General features: G+C 41.1%; 1 long non-coding RNA gene across 1 annotated transcript; it reads right to left on the bottom strand.

Annotated features, from left to right (window-relative positions):
- Positions 1-15,450: 15,450 nt before the first annotated feature.
- LOC102147640 (uncharacterized) lies at positions 15,451-18,839 on the bottom strand. Its single transcript, XR_011441534.1, has 2 exons — positions 18,700-18,839; positions 15,451-15,541 (listed from the first exon to the last, which is right to left on the bottom strand). It is a non-coding gene; the product is annotated as an uncharacterized lncRNA (long non-coding RNA).
- Positions 18,840-20,054: the final 1,215 nt, after the last annotated feature.

Raw genomic sequence — 20,054 nt, 5'->3', positions numbered from 1 at the left:
CCTCCCAAAAATAAACCTGGCCAACTTGAAGAAGACATTTTTTTTTTTGCACTGAGGAAGATTAGCCCTGAGCTAACATCTATGCCAATCTTCCTCCACTTTATATGTGGGTCACCACCACATCACCATCATCACCATCATCACACATCATGGTGTGATGGTCATCACCATCACACCATGGCTGATGAGTGGTGTAGGTCCATGCCTGGGATCCAAACCCACAAACCTGGGTCACCAAAGTGGAGCATGAGGAACTTAACCACTACGCCATGGGACTGGCCCCAAGATGACACTTTTTAATCAGATTGAAAGAGAGAGAAAGGTTCACATGAGCTAAAGAGAGATGGTGACAAGCCCCAGAAAGCAACAAAGAGCAAAACTCAGAGGTCAAGATCCGGTTAGCACCACCACTAGGGCAATTAACAACGTGCACTTTAGAGTAAAAGGGAGATGGAGTTCCAGCTCCTCCACTCTACCTGTCTGCCCTTGGGAAGTTTATTCAACCTCTCTGAGCTTCAGTTTACTCGTTTATAAAATAGGGTTCCTGTAAAGACTTAATGAGATAATTCCTGTTAAAGCACTTAGCACAGTTGCTCTAGACTAAATATTTGCGTCTCCTCAAAATGTACATGTCAAACCCTAATGCCTAATGTGATGATCTTTGGAGGTGGGACTTTGGAGAGATGATTAGATGATGAAGGTAGAGGCTTCATGAATGAGACTGTGCCCTTGTAAAAGAGACCCAAAGAGCCTTCTTGCCTTTCTGTCATGTGAGGACACAGTGAGAAGATGGTCATCTGGGAACCAGGAAATGGGCCCTTCCCAGACACTGAATCTCCCGGTGACTTAATCTTGGGTTTTCCAGACTCCAGAACTGCAAGAAATAAATTTGTGTTGTTTATAAGATCCCCAGTCTATGGTATTCTGTTACAGCAGCCTGAACTGACTAATGTAATGTGTTGGGTACATAGTATACTCTCAAACAGGGGATCAATGTCATCATGATGGGTAGATTAACAGCATTGGTGGCATTGAGATTAGGTGCCAGAGACAGGCTAGAAGAGTATGGAACTCCAGATGGGCCTGGATGACAACAGACACCCGAGAAAGTCAGAAGTGAAGGCTAGGTCAGTGCAGCAGAGGCTGGTGGCCAGAAAGGGGGAGAAGGGCCAGCAGGACCTGTTTAGGGAGAGCTCCCACAGAGCCACAAGAAGAGAAAACTCTTGGCCAATGGATTCAATAAACATCATTAAGGGAAAAGAAAGATGAGGTCCTGCCTACTGGCAGGGAACTACTGATGCAGCAGACCTATGGACAGGCCGGACCTTTCTTAGGATTCCCAAGGCCCAGAGGACATTAAGAACCTTAACTTTTAAAAGTTGGATACAAATGTCTCTTGAATATATGAAAAGATGTTCAGCCACACTAAAAAAGAAGAATGCAAGAAGCTATGATTTGTCTATCAGAAGGACAGAAAATAAGAAGTTTAAGAACACAAGAACGATCCTGTACATTGTACGTGGGAGGTTAAATTGGGCATATTCTCTGCGGAGGGTGGTTTGCAATAACTATCAAAACCATACCTGCGTGAGCCCTTGGGCCCAATAATTCTGCTTCTAGGAATGTATTCTCCAGTTGTACTCGTCACATATGTGCAAATGATCTATGCACAATGTTGTTCCCTGCAGCATAGTTTCTCATAGAAAATTAATGCAAAAAACCTACATGCTGAGTAAATAAGTTACAGCCATCAGAATGGAATACTATGCAGCCACTAAAAAGAGCAAAAGGCACTCTATGCACTATAAGATAGAGCCATCTCCAAGGAAACAAGAGAACTTGCACCTACTAGGATACCAATGTGAAAAAGAGAAGAAAAATAAGGGAATACACACAAACACACACACACTAACTAATATTGAACTCTGTCTACACCATAGCAGTTAGGTCAGGAAGAACTATGACTGATCCGCCCTTTAGTGCTTCCATTTTCTTCTGAGGCTTCAGATGTTTATCAATCTGAGCTCTGATTTTCTCAACTGAGAAATGGGACTAATAATACCTACTTTAGAAGGTTGTCTTGAAGTTTAAATTTAAAAGTGCACATGTGTTTTTATATTATACAGTATTATAATAAATTCTTATTACAGGAGATTGATAACAGATGGTCAGTGTCTATTGCATCATAGCCGTTTAAAACAGTATCTGCAATTTTTTTAAAAAACATTTTATTGAGCTATGATTGACAGGTTAAAAAGCTGTATGTATTTAATGTACACTACCTGACGAGTTTGGGGACAAGTATACACCCATGACACCATCACTACCATCAAGGCTATAGACTCATCAATCACCTCCCACCCTCTTTATTCTTTTTTGTGTATGTTAAGAAGACTTAACATAAGATCTACCCTCTTAGAAAATTTTAAATACACAAACAATGTTGTTAGCTATAGGTGTCATGCTATATGGCAGATCTCCAGAACTTACTTATCTTGCATAACTGAAACTTTGTGCCCTTTGACCATCACTTTTGCATTTCCCCCTCCCTGGCATCCGACATTCTAACCTATGAGTTCTTCTGTGAGTTTGACGATCTTAAATTCCACACGTAAGTGAGATCATGTGGTATTTCTCTTTCTGTGTTTGGCTTATCTCACTTAGTATAATGTCCTCCGGGTCCATCCACGCCATCACAAATGACAGGACTTCCTTCCTTTTTAAGGCTCTGTATAACTCAACTAACAAGCCATTCTAATGGTTTTCCTCTTTTTTAATCAAATAAATTTGTCTTTCTGCTTCCCTCAACACCCTCTCCTGCTTCACTGCATTGCTATACATCCAGATCAAGCTTTCAGTTTGCAGAGACTCTAGAATGATGTGGTTAGTATGGTATGTGGGAGAGAAAAATACTGGTAAAATATGGGAGAAACCCACATCGGAGCAGGCAGTAATCAAGATTCAATAAAAACATGATTTAGGAAAACATCTATGCAATGCCACCAACTCAGGTGTTGGCAGGATGGAAGAGGAGGCGGTATAGACAGTGTTCTGTTTGTGATCACAGACACACTGTCTAGCCTGGCTGAGGACCAAAGTAACAAGAAACGATAAGACGATGAGGCTGATTTTCAGTGATTAGTCCTCAAATGGGAGTCAATCTTTCAGGAAACACCTGGCCAATCAATTCAATAAACAGTCCTTTAAGGGTCTTGAATATCAATAGCATCAGGATACCTGGGAACAGCACCTGTCTTCAGCCTTCTCATCGACAACATTGGTGGGAAATGAGGGTCCCTTAAAAAAAAAATTAAAACAGGGAAAGAGAAGAGACATCATGAACTGCCATTTGTCTCCAGTCTACTGCTTTTCTCTTGCCACCTCTTTCCCCAAAGAACTTGTCCACCACCAATATTTTGCCTGTCACTTCCAGCCTGTTGACTCCTATATGGCTGGTCCTGTCTTCTTTCCTAAGCTCATAACTCTCTGCTCAGGAGATATTTCTGCATGAATTGCAATGTTACCTTAAAATGAATGTCTTCTTTAAAAACATGTTATCTTCTTCCAAAAGTTTTCTCTCTAGGCTTCTCACGCCCATCAATTTTCAATGTTTTCCTCTCCATCTTCTCCCAAACAATTGAGCTCCTAACATTTGAGTCTGAACAATCAAAACAGCCTTCCACACGATTCCCCTGCCTCCAGGGGAGGAAAGACTTTCCCTCTACCCTCCTAGGGTCAGTAACTAGGTCTCTGATATGAACTGACAACAAGCAGATTAACAGGAGAAGAGGTATACAAATTTATTAATTTTTAATATTACACACATGGGGCATAAGGGAAAAAAAGTGAATATCCAAAATAGCAATGAGATTCAGGAGCTTATATACCACTTTAATAGCAAAAGAAGAGGGAAGATGTAGATAATTTAGGGGAGAGTAAATGGTTTTTAGGAAAAATGAATGGGCCTTAGAAGAACAGGTGGGAGATATGATAGTTTGAGACAAAGTTTTTCTGGGTGTCTTGTTTCCCCTCCTGTGTTAAGAGTCAATCCTCCCTCGTTGATGAAACCCTCAGGAGGGGATTCATGACAATTGAGTTCCTTTTGGAGGATCTGTCTTTAGGCAGATAAGGGGAGTTCAGAGAAAGCCTCTCCCTGCATTTGCTGTCTTTCGAGTGACTTCAGCTCAAAATAATCAATATACCAAAGTGGCCTATTTTGAGGTGGCACATCCTGAACTCCTTCAGTTTCATGCACACAGCAACCAGAGTCATCCTTCGGAACAGACCTGCATCATCACTTTCTACTCAAACAACATCACTGGCTTCCTAATGGCCTGTATGATAAAATTCAAAATACTTTTCGAGGCATTAAAGGTTTACTATCAGGGGCACATAACCTCCTCCTCCTTAGTTTCTTTTCAGCAGGATTCCTCAATCTCAGCACTATTGACCTTTGGATCTAATGATTTTTCTTTTTTTTCAGGGAAAGATTCACCCTGAGCTAACATCTGTTGCCAATCTTCCTCTTTTTTTCCCTCCCCAAAGCCACAGTGCATGGTTGTATATCCTAGTTGTAAGTCCTTCTAGGTCTTCTATGTGAGCCGCCACCACAGCGTGGCTACTGACAGACAGGAGTTATGGTTCTGAGATCAGGCCGCTGAAGCAGTGGGCACTGAATTTCCACCACTAGGCCATCAGGGTTGGCTTTTTTCTTTCCTGGTGATTTTGTTGTTGTTGGGGACTGTCCTGTGCATGGCGGAACTTTTAGCAACACCCCTGGCCTCTACCCACTACACACCACTAGCACTCCCCACCCAAATTACAACTACCGAAAGTGTCTCCCAACATTGCTAAATATCCCCTGAGGGACATTGCTAAAAATCACCCCAACTGAGAGCCACTACTCTACAGGAATTTCACACATCCGAAATTCAGGTCAACTCATTGTTCTCCCACTAAAAAACAGAAAAAAGGCATTTATTTATTCATTCATTCATTTATTCATTCATGCATTTATGTGTGTAGTTGTATGTTTGTGCCTCTTTGTTTTGCCATATTGCTCTCCCTTCTAGAATATTGCAAAGGGCTTTAAGCCCTTGGGGAAGTGGGGTTCTTAAGTATCAGCAGGATAAAGATCAGACGGATCTCTTGCCTCTGCACACAAAGGCCTCCATCATCTGGCCCCAGGCTTATCTCTTCTACCTCATCTCCCACCAGCTTGCCCTCCCACTCTTTACTCCAGGCAATTGGTTCCCTTGAATACATCACAGTTTCTCAGCTTCCAGCCTTCCCACGGGTTATTCCCTCTACCTTCACAGCTCAGACCACAGATTTTCCTTGTCCAGATCACTCAGGGCTCTGAGCACCAACTCGATGACACACTGAATAGATTGTGGCCCTGTGCACACTTATATCAACATCCCTAGCACACTCTGTTGGAACTGTACATTTATTTCTCTCACTCCCCAAATGGCAACTTAAGGGCTAGCTCTGTATAATACTTACCGTTGTTTCTACAAAGTCAGGCACAGTACCCCTGGAATACAATCATAATAAAGATAGCTAACACATATTGAGTGCTTATTGCATACCGGGAGCTATTCAAAGCACTTAGCATGGTTTTACTAACTCAATTATTCTGCAAAACAACCATAAAAGTAGATAACATTTTCATCTCCATTTTACAGATGAGAAAATGGAGGCTCATTAGAAAATACACCTTGATAGATAGGCTGATTTCAAAACCTACACTCTTAATCCATCATACTAATAGCTAATAAATTTTTTCTTGAATGAATAAAAAACAAAATGAGATTGCATCTCAGTGGGAACATCTATATGTACCAGGGCTTCTTACCTTAGGGATCAGGTTGAAAGAGAATGAGAATCATTGGACTTCTTCAGAATCTGGTTCTCCAGAGAAACAGACTCAATAGGATGTATGTATAGGGAAAGAGAGATTTATTTTAAGGAATTGGTTCATGCAATTATGGGAGCCGGCAAATCCAAATTGTATAGGTGGGGCCAGCAAACTAGGGACCCAGGGAAGAGTTGACGTTGTAGTCTTGAGTCTGAAGGTAGACTGGAGGCAGGATTTCCTCCTCCTCAGGGAACTCAGTCTTTTCTCTGAAAGCCTTCAACTGATTGGATAAGACCCACCTACACTATGGAGGATAATCTGCTTTACTCAAAGTCTACTGATTTCAATGTTAATCATCTAAAAAATACCTTCGCAGCAACATCTAGTCTAGTGTCTGACCAAACAATTGGGTATCACAGCCTAGCCAACTTGACATGTAAAATTAACCATAAGCCTTGAAGATGGACAAATCTGGGGCAAATAAGCAGTGGTATATTCTACAGCAATCACTCCCTCTCCTGCCTCAATAGTAATAATGGTCTATACCACCCATTTGAGACATATAAAGCTACTTGCTTTATTGTTCATCTTTGATTTCCATTTGTCTTGTCTTCCCAACTAGACCAAACACTTTTGGCAGGGAGCAAATCTTCTAATTCTTTGTATCCCCACAATGCCTTATCCAGAGAAAAGCACATGGTGGGCACTCGCAATGTGTTAAATTAATAAAACTAGTTTAGGAATGATGATAAAGATAAATAAACTGAGAAATTCCTTGGGCTAGATAGATCAATAGTGTTAACCTCAATGCTCTAGGTGAACACAGTTTGACCAACTGCCAGAGAATGCTTGTTTTAAACCTAAAAGTAAACATCTCCATTTTCTGCTCTCTCAAGAATAAATTCCTACCTCACTATAACTGCTGAAGACTTTAAATATTGCCAAAAGGATGGTTCTATCTAGAGGATCTGAGAGTAGAAGCTATATAGGATGGGGCGGAGAACTCCAAAGTGGCTTGGAGCCCCCTGTTTATCAACAGAAAGGAAGAGTTATGGAGATATTACAAAGAATTATAGTACAGAGAATATAGGGTCTCTAACCGTAGAACTTTCTAGGCAGAAGTAGCTTCCTTGGAATAAGAATATCTTTAGATATGCATAGTTTTTGATAGAACATTTGAGTTCAAGGAATAGCAAACATGAGCAGAATCATCCTTGTCAGGCCAAGTCTAAGACTCTGTCAAGCTTTTCCTGACCCTCCAGTCATATTTAGTGATTCCCTCCCACTGTGCTTTCTGTCCATTTGCATTTTATATGCACCATCTTCACGCTGTATTGTAATTATTTGTTTACTTGTCTGAATCCGTCACTAAACTATAAATTTCTAGAAAACAAAGACTGCCTTGTTCATCTTCATACCTCCTAACACCTTGAACAGTGACTGGCACATGCTTAGTATTTAACATTTATATGTGGAAGAAAGAAGGCTTGGAGGGAAGAGCAAAACAGGAGAAATACACACACACACACACAGGAGCATGTGCAGAACCAACTGAGGGAAGCAGTGGGGTAAAGCAAAGGGCATTGGAAATCCAGGACCTAGTCTGACTCTCCCATGACAATAAAAGTGGGCAGGGCACTTGAACTTCCTGGGCCTGCATTTCATCATCTAGGAGACAAGCAATTTAGATTGTATGAGCATTCAAGAAGGAAAATGCATAGTTAGGAGTTGGGGCTCTTTTAATATGCCTACACAAAAAGTAAAGCTAAAACTGCAGCAAAGATTTGAGTATTTCAAAGGAAGGAAGGAGGGAGAAAAGAAAAAAGTGTTCAGGAGCCAAGGCTGGCTACCTGATGTGCATAGAATCCAATACCACGGCACCAGATTTGAGAAAAGAAAAGAGCTTTATTGCAAGGTCGACTGGTAAAGAGACAAGAGGCAAAGCAAGCTGTCAAATCTGTCTCTTCAATCCAAGGTTCAGGGTGAAATTTAGGGAGTTGGGGCCACTAAGCTGCAGCTGGACTCGTATAAGCTGATTGGCTACTCTCGAATCAGTCCACATATGGTAATCAAGCGTGGCAACATTTCTGAAGATTCTTGGTTCCAGGGTCCTCCTGGGGCCCTGGGTTCCAGCCTGGTACATGCACCGTGTTGTCTCTGTTATTGAGCAAGCTTTAATTAATCAACAACCTATTTTAAGGAAGCAAAACTAGTTTAAGCTGGTCAATGTTTTATGTGCTGTTTCAGAAGGAAGGAAGGAAGAAAAGTTACAGTGACATTACCCAAACTCTCAAGTTGGTTGAAACTTGGTTAAAAAGAATGTATGGTGTGAGATGATTTGTTCTTGATCGTTTTTTGAGGTAACTAATTCTAGCCTAATTTTGAATGCCTGAATGAAAAATAGTATAACTAAATTTATAAAATACTAAGTATAACAAAGTAGAAAATCTGAGGAACAGGAGATTACAATTATGAGAATTCATAAGTAACTATACTTCCAAGAAAAAATAAAGTCAATACTGCTTGCACTATTCCAGTGCACTAAAAAAAAGTGGGTGGGGGGAATTCTAAACTACTTTTTGAAGCTAGCATAACAGTGATAACAAAGCCAAACAAAGATGTCATTATAAAATTTCACACCAACCTCACTTTTAGTGTCAATTCAAAAACCTAAATATAATAGCAAACAAAATCAGGCAACTCATAAGTAAATAACACACCATAAGTAAGTTGGGGTTTATTCCAGGAATGCAAGGATATTTCACTATCAGGAAATTTAACATATCATTCACCATATCTAGGAATGAAAAGAGAAAATAGTCACATGATATTTCCATGGATGATGAAAAGATATTTGATATTTAATAAGATCTCTTACTAGATAGATACTTTCTTTAATTTAATTCAACTAAGCAAATATTTACTGAACATTTACTGTGTGTCAGGCTTAGTTCTAGGCACTTGGGATATGGCAGTGAATAAAATAGGCAAAAATCTCTGCCCTTTTGAGGCTTACATTTTAATGGTAGAGATCCCTGACTCACACCTTAAGCTAAAATAAAGTCCAGATTGATCAAAGAGGGAGGAGGCTAAGTGGTTAAAGACAGTAGTAGACAGGATGCCAAATTTTCACTTTAAACCCTTCATGCCTTTTAAATTTTGTAGTGTATGTATTGCATATTTAAAATTAACTAGCCAGGGGCTGGCCCCGTGGCCGAGTGGTTAAGTTCGCGCGCTCCGCTGCAGGCGGCCCAGTGTTTCGTTGGTTCAAATCCTGGGCGCGGACATGACGCTGCTCGTCAAGCCACGCTGAGGCGACGTCCCGCATGCCACAACTAGAAGGACCCACAACGAAGAATATACAACTATGTACCGGGGGGCTTTGAGGAGAAAAAGGAAAAATAAAATCTTTAAAAAAAAAAATTAATTAGCCATATTTGAAATGTACTCAGGTTCTTACGTAAGAGATATAGTATAGTAGAAAGACCACAGAATCTGGTGGTGTTTTCAGTTCTGAGTTTGTACTAATTAACTTGTAACCTTGGACAAGTCATTTCATCCTCACTCCATCTCTAAAGTGTTAGTACTAGACTAGATCAGATGGATTCCAGCCTCTTTTAACTCTAAAATCCTACAACACTAGAAGTTTAAGCTTAAAAATGGACCGAAGAGTACTTTTATCTGCCATAACTAGTTTTGACAGTTCTTCTAATAACAGCAGATGTTTTATTGTGGAATTTAGCATCCAACGTTATTCAGTGTCCACTGCATTCACACCACTACAATTGAATGAAGACAGAATGCAAAGTGCACATTAGGGCTCAGCCGGGAGTTTCTGGGCTGTTAGTCATGGAGGTAGTTGGTCCTCCCACATACCAGACAAATAGATAAATAAAGGATCACCACACAGGGTTGGATGCCTGGGATAATGAGGCCTGTGACTCATACCAGAGGGCAGCAAAAGAACTCTACCGTCCACAGCCAATCAGTCGTCTGTAATTCACAGGCCAATTGTCTGGTTTGGGGCTTATTTGGATCTTAGATCTTCTCTGTGCCGTGCTGATGGCTTTTGGCCATCCTCTAAAACATCTCTCTCCTCCCTCCAAAAAAAGAAGAAGACAAAACATAAGTTAGTTTGACTACTTGTTAACAACTTTACTAAATAATAATGATTATTAGCTATCTTAGCCAATAGGTAAATCATTGTGTTTCAAGGAATTTAAATCTGAAAGGCATCTTAGCCATCATCTAGTCTAAACCACACATTTTACACGTGAGGAAAAGGAGGCTTAGAGAGTGTCAAAATGATTTGCTTAAGATACACAGCCAATTCCTGCCAAGTTCAAGATAAAAACTCACGTGTCTAGGCTCTTGGTCTGAACTTGTTTCTACCTGTTGTCTTTTGTCCTTAAATTATCCAAACGGTGCTATCACTTACTGCCTGCCAAAAGTGTTTTACTTCTAATAGTGTCTTGGCTTTATCTGCTCCGTGTAGAACCTGATATTCTTTAGACCCATGACCTTAGGAGCAGAGCTTCAGAGCAGGACACTGAGGGAGGAGATTAAACCGAACATTGAAATTCCAGTTTAGATCTGCCCTTGAGAAACTATTTCTTACCCAACCCTCCCTGCCATGTCATCAGTCTCCAATGACTTCCCCAGGAAAAGTCGTTATCTAACTTTTTTTTTTTAACCTTCTTTCCTTTCTTTTCCACTTCCATTTCCAGCCAAAAGGATTCTTGGAGCTCATAAGCTTCTCTCAGACACATGCCCAACCTAATTCTACCCAGGAAACAGCTGTCAGCAAATTTCCTTGGGGGTTTGTATTTCCCTCTAACTTAAGTAGGTCATTGCTCTAAAGGAAGTGTAAAGATGGAATGAATGAAAATAAGCTGCTGGATTCTGCTTGTGTGAGATCTGTGAAAAACACAGGGAAATGGGCAGAGCGGTAGGGCTGGGCCAACAAAGGAAGTCCCCCTATGACCGTTCCCATGACTCAGAACTTACAGAATTACCAGTCAGACAGGCAGAGTGAGCATTCAAGGGGCCTTAATCATAGAGATGTACAGTCACTGTCTTACATGTGTCTATGTAGATTTCTTCTCAAAGAGAGAATGGTTCAACAGAGGAAAAGAAATAAGCTACCTGGGAGGATGCCATTTTGCAAGTTGAAAAGAGGTGCTTGGGCTGAAGAGATGGAGATGTGTGACCTGAAATGCAGAGGTCCTATTAACACAGTTGACTTCCTTCCAACAAAAATCAAATGATCTGTTTGTCGCCCCAACCAAGCTATCCCATCTCCCTTTGAAGAGTCCATTCAGGTAAGCAGAAGCCTACTGTCCACAAAGCAAACATCTCCAGTTGGATGCAAGGTCTTGAGTAAAACACCTTGTGGGATTAGGCTGGGAGAAACCAGAGTAAAATGACAAGGATGACCTTGCTGGGGAGAAGGGGAGGAGAGTCACGAAAAGGAGACATGGACATTGCAGGAAAGGGGAAGTTTCTGGGAGGGAGAAGCCCTGGTTTGTTCTTATACGTGATTGCCAGGAGACTTTTGGCACAGCTAGCTCTCACCTTCTCTCAAAACCACCTAGAAGCCTGCTTCCTGCCAAGTGCAGCAAAGTCTACTCCACCACTACTAGCACATACCCTACCCCACAACCAAAGAAAATCTAGTTTGCCGTTGCTAAGACATGGCTACTGTACCTGCCAGGCTGTAGGCATCTTAACTTCCAGGAGATAGAAACATGCTGGAACCTCATTAAACTTATAGGTTTTATCATTGTTGCCCCTCAAACTTGGAGTCTTAAGACATGGAGTGATGCAGACTAGAAATGTGTTAACCCTCAAAGTGAGGTGCTCCCTAAGGCTCCTCTGAGCTGGTGGATTATACATGCTTTTCCATTCATTCACTCAAGTATTAAATATTGGTGAAGCATCTGCTAAGAAGCATCAGGCAGTGTGAAAAGGGATACGAGGGTGAGAAATCTGCCCTCTTGAACCTTATGCTCTAGTCTGGGGAAATACTTTCCAAGAAAAATAACCGTGTGAGCCACAAATATAATTCTAAATTCTGTAGTAGCTTCATTTAAAAAAGGTAAAAAGAAACAGGTGAAATTGATTCTAATAATGTATTTTATTTAACTCAAAGATTCAAAATATTATCATTTCAACATCTAATCAAGATTTCCAAATTATTAATGACATATTTTACATTCTCTTTTGTGCTAAGTCTTTGGAATCCAGTGTATATTTTACACTTACAGCCCATCTCTATTCAGGCACTAAACTTTCATCAGAAATATTTTATCTGTATTTAGATTTCATAAATTTTAGTTGATAAAGTAGATTCACATGCCCAGGTTGTTTCAAACACACTTAAAAATTTTCTGATAACTTTATTATTAGTTCTTAAATTTAAATTAATTACAATTAAAATTTAAAGTTCAGTTAGTGAGTTAAGCTAGCCACATTTCAAATGCTCAACAGCCACCTGTGGCTAGTGGCTACTGTATAGAATAATTCAGCTCTAGAAGGAAAGATAAACAATAATTAAATTAGCACAAAAACAACAATAAAACTATACTTGTGATAAGTGTTATGGAGTGTAGATACATAGCATTATGAGGTTGTGTAACACCTTACTTTGTTCGGGGGAAGGAAAGACTTACTTGAGAAAGCGTTGTTTAAGAATCTGAAGATTAATACAGGAAGAGAGCACAGACGGGAAGAAGGGTTTTCCTGGCAAAGGCAGCTGCATGTACCAAGGCCCTGAGGCAGAAGGCAAAATAACGAGGTCTGTATTACTCAGCATCCTGTGGGGAAACGGCCCTTTGGAACTGGGAAATTTAAGGAACATTTAATAAAGAGACTATTTAACAAGATGAGGTCACAGTGTAGGGAAAATAGCATAGAATAGTGCAGTACCCTAGGCTACAATAGCAGAGAGCTGTTAACCAATACCACCAACACTACACCATCACCCCAGCTTAATGGGGCAAGGGAATAAAGCAGTTATTAGAACCTAGAACATGTAGCTGTATGGTAGGGCCATCTGACAGGAGCTGTGGCCTTCAGTCAAGGGGGTGCAGCCAGCCCACAGAGATCCAGCAGGGTGGTAACAGAGGAAATAAATAGCCCAACTTCACTTTCTTTCTGCCCTCCAATCTCCTGTGTGTAACTGCCATTGGCCAAGCCCAACCAGGACCAGAAGGTAAGAGAGCTCCATGATGCTCACAAGTCAGCCTCAGGGCACAGAGCAACATAAAGAAGAGTGGAGAATAAATCTGGAAGGACAAACTGAGGACATTCAGCTTGCAGGTGTGTGTATTAGTTTGCTGTTGATGCTATAACAAATTATCACAAATTTAGTGGCTTAAAACAAATTTATTATCTTACACTTCAGATGTCAGTAGGGCTGTATTCCTTCTGGAAGCTCTAGGGCAAGGTCCGTTTCCTTGCCTTTTCCAGCTACTAAAGGCTGCCTGCATTCCTTGACTCAGTCCCCTTCTCACATCGCTCTGACCTCTGCTTCCATCATCACATCTCTTTCTCTGCCTTTGACTCTCCTGCTTTGCTCTTATAAGGACCCTTGTGATTATACTGGGACTATCTGGATAATCTCCTCATCTCAAGATCCTTAACTTAATCACATCTACAGAGTCCTTTTCGCCATGGAAGGTAAGATTCAGAGGTTTTGGTGATTAGAATGTGGACATCTTTGGGTGGCCATTATTCTATCTACCACAGTGTGTCAAGAAGGTAAAAGAAGGCCACTGTGGTAGAACGCAAAGGGCAGGAGGGAAGTATGGAGAGTTAGGGTGATTATAAGCTAGGAAGAAACCGTATTAGCAAGGTTTTGTAGACCATGGTAGGGATTTTGTTCTGTATGTTAAGACCAATAGAAAGCCATTGAATTTGCATCTTGAAAAAATGTACTATAACTACAAAATAAAAAATAGAAATGCATTGCAAATGAATTGAGAAATGATTGAAGATAATGGCTTGGACACAGAGATGGCTAAAAAGGGGGAGTGAAGTAGAAGGATTTGAGAGATATTGAGGCAGTAAAATTTGTCGGACTCGGTGACAGGTCAGCTATGCGGTGGGAAGGGAAGGTGAAAGCCATGTTAAACATGCTGCTTAGATTTCCAACTTGCTGAACTAGACAGATAGTCGATCAGTTCACCACAACAGAAAACACTGTGCTCAGAACACGTCTATTTGAGTGAGGGTCAGGGGATGTGGGTTTGAACATGTTGGTTTGAAGTGACTTTAAGACAACCAAGATGAAAAGTCAGTGAGCAGCTGGATAACGAAGTATAGAGTGCAGAGTTTCCTCTGGGTTGCAGAGGAAATTTCAAATTCTTGGTTTTTACGTGGTCATTAAAGCCTTGTATGTGAATGAAATCACCTAGAATAGAGGCCAGTTAGAAGAGTGCCTAGGATCTAGCCTTGAGAGGCTTGAACATTTAATGACCAGAGAAAGGAGACAGTGACCAGATAAAAGAGGCACCAGGAGACTGAGGCATCAGTCTAAAGCCTAGGAAATATATTATTAAAAGAGGATGTGAGGGGCCTGCCCGGTGGTGCAGCAGTTAAGTTCGCACGTTCTGCTTTTGCAGCCCGGGGTTTGCTGGTTCTGATCCCGGATGCAGACCTATGCACTGCTTGGCAAGCCATGCTGTGGTAGGCATCCCACATAAAATAGAGGAAGATGGGCACAGATGTTAGCTCAAGGCCAGTCTTCCTCAGCAAAAAGAGGAGGATTGGTGGCAGATGTTAGCTCAGGACTAATCACTCTCAAAAAAAAAGCAGGATGTGGTCAACAAGGTTGATTGCTCCTGAGATTTCAGTAAGTTGATTTCTAAAAGATCAAGTCCAATTCACTCACAGTATCAGTCTATGATATTCTGGTGGAGCTGCTTACATCCTTGAGGCCAGGGGGTACCTTCCTTGCCTCCTCACCAGTTTTAAGTAAATCATGGCCATGGTGATTGGTTTAGGGGTGGGGGCACATAACCAATGAGATCTATTGGCTTGGACTTCCAGGAAAGAGAACATCACTCTTTCCCACTGTCTTGAAACTTGAGGAGATAGAGCGCCTGGCGCTGTTGCTACCGTCTTCTACTACATAAAGCCCAGGACTAAAGGCAACACTTGGCAGAAGAAAAAGATGGAGAGAAACCAGATATTTATGACATCTTTTTACCGCTAACTCCAGCTGTGCCTGAAGGTTGATCTAGCCCTACACTTTTGACTTAGATGAGTCAGTAAATTCCCTTTTTGCACAAGCCAAGTAAATGTCACTTACAATGGAAAGAATACTAAATTCTATGGGAGGATAAATGAAATGGAACTTATGTCTAAGATCTTTAAAAGAAAAATGTCTTATATATCAAGATGATCAGGATGTTAACCAAAATTCCCATTATAATGGTAATAAAGCCATGAAAACAGACAAGAGAGAAATCTTGAGAGCAGGAAAACAAAATATATGGAAATACCAGAAGAGTTTCTATGTTCATGTACTCCAATTTAAGGTGAAACACTCAAAAATAAATAGGAGCATATGTAAAGAGAATTAAAAATTATAATTCCAGACTCCTTTATTGTGACCAGAAATCTGTTTCCAAGGTTTTCTTCTTCTCCTTTGTCTTGAGCTTGTATCTTTCATGAGCCCTGAAATGGCAATTTCACAGATGCGTGAATTATAATATTCATGATTTCCATGGCCTTGTAATTGCAATTATACTGAGTAATTATAATTTTCATTGACACAAAAGTTACAGGCTCCTGGAACTTGTTCAGCAGAACTTAAGACTGTTGCTAGGCACCTCAGGAAAGTGATTATCCCCTTTGTGGCAACTAAGGAATTTGACCTCGAATAACTTTTACATTTGGAAGTTAAAATTGACTGGCCTTGTCTTCTCTGAACCCATTTATTAAAAACTCACCAAAATGTGTAGCTGCAGTGACTCAAGAGATCCATCCAGTAGAAGAAAATCCACAAACACCTACTGAGTACCCACCATCTACAAAACAATGTGCAAGGCACACTCAGAGCCTTGAGGCTTGGTCCTTGTCCTCGCTGAGCTTGGAAACTTGTAGGACTTACTCATGAAGAGTCAAATATCCATAAAAAGCAATGTGTAATAAGTGATCAAAAGAGTTGTGCCACAATAAGAACTTTAGAGGCTGGAAGAGCAAGAAATCAGTGTGGGTTGGAATGCCTTGAGGGTTGATACAAGTGAATGGGCAGCAAAGAACTGAAGAGCTCTGCAGGCAGAAAGATCTGTGTAAACAAACAACCAGAAGGCGAAAGATGTTTGTAGGCAGCTGTATTATAGAATGGTCTGGCTGAAGCAACAATTCTTATGGAGTTGGGGGTGGAGGCTTGTAAAGATAGGGAAAGCATTAAATGGCAACCTACAAAATTTAAGCTTCATCTTGCACAAAATGAAGTATTGAAGACTGTGTTGAAGATTAAGTCAATGGAAACAGGCAGCCTCTGTTTTTCAACATCAAAGCTGTCATAGCTACGGACACAAGAGCCTAGACTTGGTTTGTGTTTGAAATAAGCAGTTTTTTGTTGATCAACACAGTGTAAAATGAAAAGTGAGAATTGGAGAAGGTAGGACTGGGTCGTGGGAAGCTTAGGCATTATATTGATAAAGCTGGGTTTCCATTTCTGATACCTTCCTGTAGCTGCTATGTGGAGGATGGATTTTACAGCATGGATCTGGATTCAAGCGATATTTAGGGGCAACATCATGAGGACTTGGTGATTATCATTGACTATCAGGGGTGATGGGCAGGAAGGAGTCCAGAATGACACAGCTTTCTGACCTCAGGAGACAAGATGGTGAGTAGAACCATTAACCAGGATACAAGAGGTTTCCTACAGAGGTGCAGGTTTAGGAAAGGAGGGTTCAGTGTTGAACATTGTGTAAATCAGGACTCTGGCTGCAAGTCTTGGAAATCCATGTCAAACTACCTTAGGCGACTTCATAGATCCACAAAACCTGAAGATGGAAAGGTAGGGTAGCAAAGACCTCATGACTGGATTCTAAACTCATTAGAACCTGCTGTCTGTCCTGGCCTGTCCCTCTTTCCATCGTCATTGCTTTCCCTCTCCACTTGGCTTCTACCTATAGTTTGGGCTCATTCTCTCAAGGCCCTCCAAGTGGCAAGGGATATGTCTGCCAACAGTTCTGGAAACTAAGAAGAAAGAGGGCTACACCTTCCACTGTCACTTTGAAAAATTCCAGGAAAGAGGTCTCAGAGAAATTTTTTTCAAAAAATGAATGAGATAGTCTAAGTCACTGCTCTTGAGGAATTACAAACACAAAAGCACAGAAACTTGAAGCCATTGCCAGTACCTCCAGAGGGCTGACATGATCCTAGCACAAAATAGGAACTCAGTAGACGTTCTTTATTCAAAGGATGATGAATGGGCACTCTTCATGAGTTAGATCATTTGACATTTATGAAGTACTTTGGTTGAATACATTTTTGTCTACTATATAGACTAGAGCAAGGCAGTCCTCTGTCCCAACACTCAGCTCAAGTGCTAAACCTAACATGTAAGCTGAATAGTTTTGATAGAAGGACCAATTTCTGTAGTCATACTCCACTCCAAGAGCCTGGAAGAGCTCCTTCTGGCTACAGGAGTCAATAGCTAGAATATACATTACACCTCTCATCAAAAATGCCTTCCTACCCACCCCCACCACCACCACTGCCACCGTCATCACTATCGAGACCTTGCCAGCAACTGTCCCTCCTCACTATTACCCACCACACGCTTTGTTAGGAGAGAAGGCTTAGAGGCCTACCAGACCTCTTTTAAAGACCATAAAATCAAATTTAAACTATCACAGGAAAGCCTGGTTTCTTTTCATAATTCTATTGAGTTCCTCTGAAGGCAAAGACCGGACGGGCACACTCAACAGTTATAACAACCAACAAAGGCTAAAGTCAGCTTCCAAACCTACACAGGGTGTCTTCAATGTTGCAGCATATGATACCTTTTGCCTCTTGTCTGAACCTCGATATATTTATTTAGTTTCATTCTATTTAGTTTTATTTGTTTAGGCTGTCAGTAACACTTATTAAGGGCTACTTTATGCATGACACTGTATACCATGGGATATATAAAAGAAGCCAAGTGTCCCCAGGGCACAATCGAAAGAGTGACAAGAACAGCAATTATTTGATAAACCTAGATCAGACCCCACCATCTTAATCTCTGGATCCCAGTATCCTTGAACCTCTTCCTTCCGATCCTATAAGACCTCATACAGATTCATAAATTCATAAGACATCATAAATTCATGATCATTTTTCCTCCTACTTTATGATGGCTTCCATTTCTTTCATCATTTGATAAGGGTTTCCACTTTCCCTGTTGGCTGCTGTCACGCCTCCTGTCATCACCAGGTTGGGGTGGCCTTGGCTATAACTACAAATTTGTTTTGTTCCAATTGAACAGCGGAATGCCACACACACACATATCTGTGATGGACTCTGTTTCTATGCCACAAGAAAACTCTACCCCTAGCCTCCATTTCTTAGAGAATTCTAAAGATTCTGTTCTTTGCTCCACTTGCTTTTTATTACAACCTTCCTGCCAATGACTCTGGCACAAGTCTATAGAAACGAACTTAACAATATAACACTATTAAAGTCTCTGGGGCTGGGCCAAAAGACCTTCTGGAAACCTTCACTCCTACCTTCCCTGAGCTTCCTGCCCTTCCTGCCCCAGTCATGGTCCTTGCATCAAGGTCATGTGCACCCTCTCCCACCTAAGGTCTGTTATTTCCCTTTTAGGTACTCACTCTAAGGGGGTTCCTGGTTTCCCCAACAGCTCAGAAGTCTTGGTCCTGGAGTAGAGGTGGAGTGGGCTGGTCCCTCAAAGGGGCCCACACCTGTCTGAATTCACAGCAAACAATTGAGTCATAAGGCCCCAGGGCTCCCTCTCCACAAAGACAATTTATGGTCAACTGTTTGGAACTCAAAGCCACATTTCTGAGGAAACAACCTTAAAAGGAGTAGGTATGTGTCCAGGAGAACTCATAAAAGTCCGTTTGGCTCACATACCTCATCTGGAATTCTAAATGCACTCTAGAACCTATCTAACAGTACACCATAGTTTCTATGGAGAAATGAGTTCTGAGTTCCAGCAGTGAACACACCTCAGCCTCTGCCGTCAGCAGCCATAGCCCGGCTTTCACCTTCCGCATCCTGCCAGCCAACGCAATGGTAGGGAAACACCAGGAACCTAGAGAGTTTTGTTTTTACTAAACGAGTGGGAGAGCAGGACCAGTGTGACTCTGGGAGGTAAACCCAGGCTGCATATGGAGGAGAGTTCAGAGGGGCTAGGGATGGAAAAGCCTACCTTCCCTGGGTTTTAGGGTCTTCCAGAAACTCAGGCTGCTTCCCTGAGCTTCAACCCAAGAGACAGGCCTGGTCTACACTACAGCACTGCTGCTGCAGAGAGCAACAGAGTTGGGTTCTAGTGGAAGAAAAGGTAGGAACTAAGGAAAACTTGTCTGTGGGTTTCTGTGTGAGGTCAAAGAAGGAGCTTTAAAAAAACAGCTTTTAAAAACTAAAGCTAGATCAGTACTATGATCAGTAATGTGTTTGCTAATGAGGTCAAATCAAATTCACTACACTATATCATGGCCTCTGAAATATGCAGCTCACAGAAGTATGTAGTGTTTGTCAGTCCCATTGGACATGGCCCTTTTGTGGACTTGAGACAACACTTGACCTTTGTTTATGTCCAATCTCTCTCTCTTATTTGCGCTTTAATTAATACTTGGCTCGTGTGGAGTCAGGGTAAATTTACTTAGAAATAAAAGAATTTAAGGATGGAGAAAACAGGTATGCACCTCTATTTTATTTCCTTGGATCTATTCAGAAAGGTGAAGAAAAAATACTTTCCTAGATGGAAGAGTAGGGGAAGGGGTAAAAGAGTTTTCTATATTTTTAATAACTCTTGTTTGGAGGCTCCGAAATTAACTTTTAAATGACAATAGTAAAATGAAAGTAATAGTAACATGAATAGGAATATGGAAGTTTCTTTTCACTGCAAATACAAATGGATTTAAATAAGGATTGTTTTCTCTTATAAGTCTACTCTCTCATTCTACATTTTAGATACTCTGTCAAATTACTTTCACATGACCAC

The sequence above is a fragment of the Equus caballus genome, chromosome 8, assembly GCF_041296265.1.
Source record: "Equus caballus isolate H_3958 breed thoroughbred chromosome 8, TB-T2T, whole genome shotgun sequence".
Classification (NCBI taxonomy): Eukaryota; Metazoa; Chordata; class Mammalia; order Perissodactyla; family Equidae; genus Equus; species Equus caballus.
This window is presented reverse-complemented; position numbering and strand designations above follow the sequence as displayed.